This window comes from Rhea americana, unplaced genomic scaffold, assembly GCF_003343005.1.
Source record: "Rhea americana isolate MKP2758 unplaced genomic scaffold, rheAme1 scaffold_132, whole genome shotgun sequence".
Taxonomy (NCBI): Eukaryota; Metazoa; Chordata; class Aves; order Rheiformes; family Rheidae; genus Rhea; species Rhea americana.
Genome location: NW_028185395.1, coordinates 212,426 through 222,100, shown reverse-complemented (window position 1 = coordinate 222,100; position 9,675 = coordinate 212,426).

The following is a 9,675-nucleotide window of genomic DNA, read 5'->3' as shown; positions in this document are numbered from 1 at the left end:
AAAAAAAAAAAAAAAAAAAAAAAAAAAAGTGACTTTGCTTGCCACAGACATCTAGCAAATAATGAACAAACAAATCAAAGTGATTACAAGCAACCCAGAGGCAGAAAACAATCCAATAAAATGGCTCAGACAAACTGTCACAAGCAAGGAGAGCAGTTACAGACAAAGCACTAAACCCTTAAAACTGACTAGCAGCACACACGAAGTGATTATGAAGGGAAGCTGACCTCTTGTACGAGCTTTCAAAATGCTTTCCTCTCTAAGATCCCAGTCCAATAAATCTATCATCAAGAACATCCTTATATTTGAGTGTGAGTAGTTGTAATGGAAGCTTTCACATATTTGCAGTTAGGCATGTGCTTAAGTACTTTGCTGGATCCACCATGTAAACACGAGCGTGATTTAGTGATTTACAGAAGGTAGCTGCAAAGAGTAAAATGAGCAGGAGACACAAATCCCTTTCCCTGGAATTCCTGGAGCATTCGTGGTATTTAATAGATGGTTCTAGTTTCTCCTTCCCCCTTCCCACTCCCTCCGTCTTTCCCTGGCAGCATGAAAAATTCACACACACAAATATGTACAGAATGTCTCACAGTGTCCTCATCTGACCCCAGCACTGAGTGCTGTTAGAAGCAATATGGGACAGAGCTTAGCTACGAAAAAAACTGAAGCCATGTGAAAATGACCTCAGTGGGTTTTTCGTCAAGAATAAGCACAGTTTCCTCTCATAAGAGCAAGTAACTGTGTTTAATGATGCTCTGGCACCAGCTTCTCTGATGGCACACATCACTGTCTCCCCGCAGGCAGCCCAGCTGAAGGGCACCTGGATCTCAGTTCAGGATTGGGAGCAGCCATCACATCATGGTGGTTATTGCTCCCGTGATAAGGTGCTTAGGTTCCTTCTCCACCAGCTGGTCACCTCTGGGGTTATCACTGAGTAGCAGCCTGTGTACCATAAGGTGTCGTTTTCATGCATGAGTAAGTAACAAGTCACTAGTCAGTCTTGTTACACCAGTGCAGCTACAGCCTGCTGCTGCTATAAATAGATCTCCTTCTCCCTGTTTCTCTCAGGCATGTTCATACCTTGGTTAAGATGTTGCTGTTCAACAGTATGGCTTTGCTCAGCTAAGATCCTTGGACAATTTTGGAGGCTGGTACACCAGACAATTTATCATCCTAATCAGGACGAAAGAAAAAATGATCATGTTTGCTTAGGGCTAGGCTGTGAGCCTGCTTTAGTGTGAACCTTTGTACTAAGTGTTGTGGACATGATTCTCTTGCAAACGTCTGGCACATGTTTCTACACTGCCTCGTAGCTGGGCTTTCACAGCAAGAACTCCCTTTGCATGAAGTGAGCATTGGGCTTTTAAGGCAATGCCCTTTGCTTCTAATAGTTATTGATTCCCTGAATGCAAGGAATATGGATTCAATTAGCTGGTCATATCACTGTAGTTCAGGCCTTGTCAGCGTTTCCAGTATATAAACTTCTGTTTTCAAGGTTTATATAGCAGCTATAAAAATTCAGTCTGCATTAAAGTTGGTATTCAAGGTCCTTTTACAAATGATTAGTTCATAACATTTACTAATTGCTTTTATTATTTAGACCCTTTAAAAGCAGTACTTCCTACAACAAGCAAGTTTCCAAAAAAAATTCTTAAAGATGTGCACTTCTGTTCAAAGTAGAGTTAGGAAGCAGAGGAAACTATTTTTCTGGATGAAGAAAAATTGCACCTCACAGAGACTTCTGCAGGCACTGTGGACTGCCACTGTAGAATGCAAAACTTTTCCATTGCAGGGAATGGAAATAAGCTAAATAACGGAAATCATCTGATAGCCACTGAAGTCAATGAAGAGATGCTACTTTGGTGTAGGGCACAACCTAGCCTCATGCTTTTATCAAGCTACTTAATGCTCTATGCTCCAAAGTTATTCATTTCTAGGTTTCCTCTTCCTTCTCCAGTAGGATTTGGGTAGTGGTCCTTTAGGAAAATTTCTGGGCGATGCTTACATATATCTCCCATTTAGTTTTGAAAATGGGATCATCTCTCTTCTGAGGAATGGTCTCCCATTCACACTCCTTCAGGCTATGACTACACTGCAGCCTACGCTGATCTCATGGTTGGCTCTGCAGTACATCCTGCCCCTTAGCTGTCTATTTCTGCCCTCTTTGCACCTGCTTCAGCTTCACTTTTCAGCTAGGTCTAGAGAAGGGTCAGACCATTGGCCACCAGCAACTGAACTGGCTACCATAGTGGTGTCTTTCATGGCAATAATACATGCAGACCAAAAAGCCAGTTTGCTCAACATTCTCCCATGTCTTCAAGGCAGCGGGATCTTGCCTGCAAAAGGAAGGACTTCCTGGATCAGAACTTCTGCTGAATTAGGGCTCAGCAGCAACTGTGTGATGCTGGTACTGAAGGGGGAAATATCTTGTTGGAACACACTGGGAGGTGCAATCCAAAATCCTTTGGCTCTCGGAAAAGTAAGACACTGCCAACCAGCTGACTGGTGATACTTCAGCACAGTAAGAGTCAGACAGCCCTGGCTTCCCTACCCCTTCTGAACTGAGAACTCTGCACAGCCACTGCTCCTCTTCGTGACAGGATCATGGTCTCATAGGAGATGTCGCTGCTGGCTTCTCCCTGCTGCTGCGGCCCCAGGTCACAGCAGCCTGGATCCCCCATATCTCACTCTGCTGGGCTCTTGTTTGCAAGAGAAGCAACTGCTTTTGGCTCCCAGATCCTGCAGAGTTCAATGGCAGCCTGATGAATCTGAAATCATTTCCCCCACCTATTGTCTTCCTTCTTTTATATTTAATGACTCAATCTATGCAAACAAATAATTCCTGCTATCTCCTAATGATCCCCAACCTCCTCATGCTCTCCCCTGGAATTTTTGGCCCCTCTAGCTCTAATTCTTCCTCTACTTATACCCATCTTCTTTCATTGCTATGCTAGAGCAATACTTTCACTCATTTTCCTCTCAAAGGCATTCCCTCACTCTGTTCCCCTTCCCATTCTCCAACAGACAGCTGAAATATATTCAAGTTAAAGTAAACTTAGCGCTTCCTACCATGCTATTTTAACATTCAAAACAGTTTAACCTGGGAGCATATCCCTTTGCCCAGTCTACTCTCCCTGGATGCATGACTTGGTCACATCCTCACAGCATGTCAGAATGAGATGGGGTATGTGAGAATGAGATTTGGGTAACATTCTTTTTTCCCACTGTGCCCTGTTGTTTAGTTTTCACTGCAGGGAAATTCACTGAATGCGCAGGGTGCTTTGCAGATAGTCCTCTGGGCTGGACAGCCTGGGGACAGAATTGGGAGCATCCCCACAGAGATCAGACGTCCTTCAGGATCAGTGCAGCAGGATCAGTGCAGCCTGAATATTAGTTTTAAGGTTTATTTTATTTTTTACATTTCTCTTTTCATGATCTAATGTTGCTTTTATAGTGGCAGTATGTCTTTTACTGTATTGCTGAAATACTTATAAAATATCTAAAATAGCACAAATATTTATAATATACTTGCTATAAGGACTGCATATTAAAATGCATTTACAGCTCAAAAACTTTGACCTAGAGCAGACTCAGTATTATCTAAATAATTTGTTTAAGAGAAGGTAAAATAATCTCCTCTTCTTCCAGTGGACATCTAATACTTACAAATTCTTATCTTCACAAACAGAATTTGTATTTTAAGCTTGCAAATTAGAATTTGCATAATAAGGAGAGTCAAACTAAAAAGGAATTAGGAGTATGTGATCAGCAAAGGCAGAAAAGGTTGCTGAAATGTATCACCATTGCTACACTAATATATGGCAGTCTTATGACAGATAAATGTGTAAGATCTTTCTGCCAACTCAGAACACTCTGTATGGAACATTGATTTAAATATAGTCATGTCTTCTTCTCTTCAGTGGGTCATAATGTAGCAACGTGTCCTCTGACGTCCTCTACTTTTACAGTTGATACAGGGACCCAGATAGAAAGATTATAGAAAATGGGTGGGAAGTATAACAGCAAGCTGCAGCCATTGCATTGATATATAGAGTACTATGGGACCAGTGCATTTCTGGAAGTGATAAGAACCGCAGTTAATAGCATGCTAAGAATATGCATACATGTAATCACTGAGCTACAGGTTAAGGTGACATGTATTCTAGCAGTAGAAATTGTACTGGTATAGTTAAGGCCGAAATGCAGTTTCCATGCCATGACCAGAGTCTTTCTGTTCCTTTTCTTATATGTGTATGTGTATTGGTGTTACCATAATGACAGCTGTGTATTCAGATTGTCACAATACAAGCAACAGTAATGGCTATAAAGCAGCTATTATACTCCATCAATTAAATAATATGCATTTTAATAATGCTAACTATGAAGCCACATAATAGCCTGCAATCATTCGGAAGGGCTTTTAATAGCATATTACTTAAATCAATCTATGTCAGCTGTTCTCAGCACTCTATAGGGTGAAGGTCTTCTTTGCAGTGTTCCTGGCTGGATGCGCGCCATACTTGGTTACTGTAGGCTGGCAAGAACATGATGACTTTCTTACCCATAACTTTCTCTGGATCCTTTTTACCAGCTGAAATGTAGGCTTGTCGTATCTTTTGATACTGTGGCCTTCAGTGGCCTTTAATTACTTTGAACACTTTTTCACAAGGTGGCCAAAACTTGAAATGCTGCCAGAAAGTACTAAGGTATATGCCCTATAGGTTGAATAATGCACTTACTAGAAGTTACTTGGCTATTAGTAACCTGCCACTTGACCATGCACTTTTCTCTTTGCAGCCACATGAAAGAGGTCAGAGCATCCAACCTGACTGCTCAATTTTGCTGTATGAGAGCTTCATATGGTGAGAGAGAGCTGCATTGCTCCTATCACCAGTCCATGCTCTTTGAGCCTATATATGCTCTTGAAAGTAGCTGAAGCCTTGCTTTTTTCTATTATTGCACATAAAGCTTTGTCCACCCTTGAGTTACAGCACTTGCCCCTTCTTGGGGCTCTGCAGCCTCTCTGGGGCCAGCTCTGAAGTGGCGCCACAAGAGTTGGGCCCAGCCACAGGGCTTCTCATCAGAGGCCTCTGCCTTGGAGCAGAGAGTGATGCCAAGGCCCTGGTTGTCATCCCCAGCCCAGCTCTGCTCAACAACTCCAAGTGCTGGGGGTGGGATGGGGGGAGGCCCTGCTCTGGACAGCCCTGCTGCACCCTGATAAGATGATTTGGGGCTTGACGTCTAGTGTGACAGAGGCAAACAGGATTTATAGACAAGCAGCACTTGGGCTGGCTGCAGACTGCCTATGAAGTTTAGTATGAGTGGGAGATGGTAAGACAAGGGCATTCTCTGGGCTTCCAGGAGCTCCCAGGAGAGCCAGCTTGTGTGCTGTGGTGCTACCACCACCATCACTAGAAATGACAAGAAAATAGTCAGATCAGCTTTGTCCTGATCTGAATCTAGCCGGTTCATTTGGCAGGTTAAATTCAAAGCCTGTGTAAAATAGGCCAGTAAAAACTTCACCATTTCCTTATGAAGAGGAGCCATACAGACTGGCAGGGTATTGCTAGCATGGGATAGTCCCACATGTTAGACCAGCTCATGGTGGATCAGAATTTGCTCTCTAGCAGTTTTTGAATCACCCTCACTGCTTAAATTCCGAATCCTTCAGGTATGAGGACATGTGCTGTCCAGAGCAGCAGCTTCTCTTGCTGTCTAATAAATTAGCCATGGAGGCTTTGGCAGCTTTCCCAATTTTTTTCTCCACTGTTTAGTGATATAAAAATGGAGAGGTGTCAGACTTTTCTAAAAGCTCAGGAAGAGCTCTTTTCTGGATCTTCTGTCTAGTCAGTTTATCATCTTAGGGCTTTATGATACAAAAAAAGGTGAGAAGAGACCACAACTGCTGTCATAGGCAGTTGATGGTGTTTTATTGGGTCAGCGGTTTCTAGCTCCTGCAGGAGCACCTAGAATGAATAAATTCAGGTGCCTCTGTTGACTATTCTCCTCATGCAAGGCAAAAGCTGCAACTCTGCTAGTGCTTTGCTGTGTCTAGGTCACTGCTCTTCTCACACTTTCTGAAGAGTGTGTCTGTCTCTGAACAGCCAGTAGATAACACTGACCACCCCAGAGCAGAGGGAAAACTGTGTTTTGTTGCACCTTGGATAAGAAAGTCAGAAAAACTTCATTTTCTTTTCATAAATGATCTTTCTGTGGTGTTTCCTGTGATTGGACAGTACTTGCTACACAGTTAACTGGAGAAACTCCAGCGGATGTTTGGCATTGACATTGCTCAGACTGAACCTTAGCTAACCTACAAAATTGTGGAGAGGTATGGACAGGAAGGGACATTTCTGATCACAGCTTATGAAGATCGTGAAAAGACATCACTGTTGTTTTTAGTCAAGTGTTTCTGTTGTAGTCAATGCTCCACCTTGCTAAGCAATGAGTCCCAAAATATCTAGGGTTGAAAAGAATGTGGACATTTGCAACTGCAGCCACACTGGTGAGTTTCTCACTACCTGCAGCATTTTTATAATTGCTTCAGTGTGAAGAGAAAATGTTAGAGTCATAAAAATATGTGTCTGGGTGGGGGAAAAATGGATAGTGTGGGGCTCAGACATTTCAGATTGGAAAGTTCGTTATGGACATTGGTCTGATTCTCGCTGTTTCAGGAAATACATCCCCAGTCTCACTTCTCTCCAGTACTGGGACTTCTGTAAAATTTTATCTGGTTTGTAGAATTATGGAGAGTAAGATCTAGTTCCAGACGAAGCAGAGGCTATTAGTCACTTCCGTTCCCATCCATCTATCCCTACAGGAATCTTTTCTTAACCTTCAGTCATTCTATCTTTTTTTGTTGTTGTTGTTGTCTGCCTCTTCTATTCCTTTCTATGATGTATGTTCTCCACTCGTAGATTTTTACTATCTTCTGCCTTCCATTTCAAAAGATTTCCCAACATTCTTTATATTTCCTATTGTAAAGCTTTGTATGGCAGATCCCACCCTCCATTTTATTTCTCCAGAAGCATACTTAGATGCAACTGGGTTCAATTCATCTACAAAAAAGGAATGTTCAGACACAGAGGGGTACAAAGGGTATCTAGCACATGGCTGAGTTCCACACTCAGCTCTCCCACAGTGCAGATGCAGTGAATGAAATAGTCACCACAGGAGTGTATCATGGTGAAGTAGAGACACTACTGTGTTGCCTGTCCTCACCTTCATCTGATTCCACAAAGGTGAGCCCAAGTCAGTATCTGAGGAAAAGAATTCTCCCAAGTGACTTCCACGAGCCTCCTGATAGCATCAGTGTCCAAATACTGACACTGAGAGAACTAGGATTTTCCTTTAAGTGTACCAGTTAGGCGCCACTTAGAAACAGTAGCATGGCAACAGATTGCTTGATAGCTGTGTTAGAAATGAGCACTAACCATTTCCTTATGTTGCCGTCTCCAAGGAGAAGTTCAATATAAGTCAGTCTCTTAACATCAGTTTGACATCATCCTATGTCTTTGCCACATTAATTCAATTTATTACCCGTCTTGGTTCACACTTTGCATTCTATTTAGAATACCAGGGGACCTGTTCATCCCTAATGACTGAGGAAGCATTTGTGTTTTATAAGCTATTTGGGACACACCATAAGGAACTAAAAGTGTCTGGTTTATTCTTCATTGTTAAACTTACCATCTACCCAATTCTTATGCTGTTGAAATTGATAGCAAACTTGCTAGGGACCACAGCAACTTGAATATTGGTGAAATCTAAGCAGCTCAGTCAAACAACATGTTTTTCCCAATAAAAAAGGCCTAGCAGTCTCTTCACAAATCATGCATGGAAAATGTTATCAGAGGATAGGGGAAATTACAAAATGTTAGTTTGTTTTTCTTTTATCTCTGGCTAAACTTTGATCTCTAGAAAGTGTTTCTACCGTTATCTGTAAGTTTCTTTAGTCTTCATTCAGTAATATAATAAAATTCTGCTGACTAATTTCAGTGTTTTTCTTTGATCTTTTTCTTTCAATGTGAATTACTCTAGCTGAGCAGTTCATATTTGCATGAGCAAAATTCCTTTTTTTTTTCTCTGTACATTCAGACATTTGGGAGCTTCCCTTTACTACATTTCTGCCTAATTATCCTTGTTTATTCAGGTATATTGTTCTTTCCCCTTATCTACCAAGCTTTTTCCAGGCAGTCTTTTGCTCTGTCTGTATTCAAACTGCTGCAAGTGACCGGTTTCTAGAGCACTCCCCAATCCCTCACCTCTCCTGTTCCTTTGGCTTACAATGACATAGATAACACTTCTACCAGTGAGGCAGCCATCACTAACTCATCCGTGTTGCTGGAAATCCATACTACTTTTCTACATGGATTTATTCATTTGGGAGTGAAAGAGTTAATGTGGTGTGGATCTGGAGCTTGGGGTGAGGCAGCAGTAGCATCTACTATGGTGCAATGGTAAGACAACCTTAGAAACAAACCGAGAAAGAGTACATCAGGATGCTGATCTCTTGCATACTTCTGCTTTTCAGTCTTTAGCATAGTCTTTAGCAGAGTTGTGCTTATGTATGTGCTTGGGCCACACACTTTGCCCAAACCCAGCAGCAACGGGCAAGCCATGCCAGCAGATGTGCCAGGGTCACTATGCCTCAGAAGTGAGCACAGCACATGTGTGCTGCACCATGGAAGCAGCGACATCCCTCTCAGTGCATCCCTCAGCCATCCAGCACATAGATGATAAGAGACAGACGTGTTCTCTACATCTCCCACCCACTCACTGCTCATTTGCTCCTGAGGGGAGCAAAGAAAACATGTTTTCCTTGTCCCCATCTAAATAGACCCCATTGCTGTCAGTCCCCCCAACCTATGAGCACTATGTGCATATGCTTGCGTACACAAACTCATACTACACCTGTTTCTTTCTACACAAGATCTATGTTAACTCTCTACAGAACATGAAGTATTTTAAGGGATTCTTAGAGATGAAACAAGTAGAGTGCTGTTTACTCAGCATTCAGGATTTCACAGCTATGAAGTCAAACTCCTTATTATATATATACTCCTTGCACTTTTTCCTAAAAAGAGGTGTGCTACCTGTCCTTATGATGGAAAAACACTTTTCATGGACCAGTGTGGACCAGCACCGGTGGGACAGTGTGCTGGAGAAGAAGAGACTGGAGACTTCCCTTTTTGAACAAACTTCAGAATCTTGGGACAGACTCGTTAGGTGGTATTCTACCGTTCAAATTATCTCTAAACAACTGCGTTTTTTTCCGTTGTCATCAAACTATTGGCAACAGATGGAGCTTGAGCTGTGGCAGAGGATTAACAAACTGCATTCGTGAGATACACCACCCATGGCATCCAGGTAATATTGGGAACGGGGTCTTTCCCCTCATTGAGCCCCATCTAACCTCCTGCTATAGAACAGCCATTTGGGGTGTGAAGGGAGTTGTGTTTATACACTTTTTTCCACCACCCCTAGCTAACTAAGACTGAGCCAGCTGCCTGTAATGTTTATTAGTCAAGGCAGCCTGATGCTGATTTTGAAAAGTGTAGCACTATGCACCATAGCGCTCCGGGTTAGCTCCATGAGCCATGACAGCCAGTGTGTGCTGACGGTTTAGCTCTACTAATCTTTACAGTATTGCCTAATCTGTCCCACCTCTTT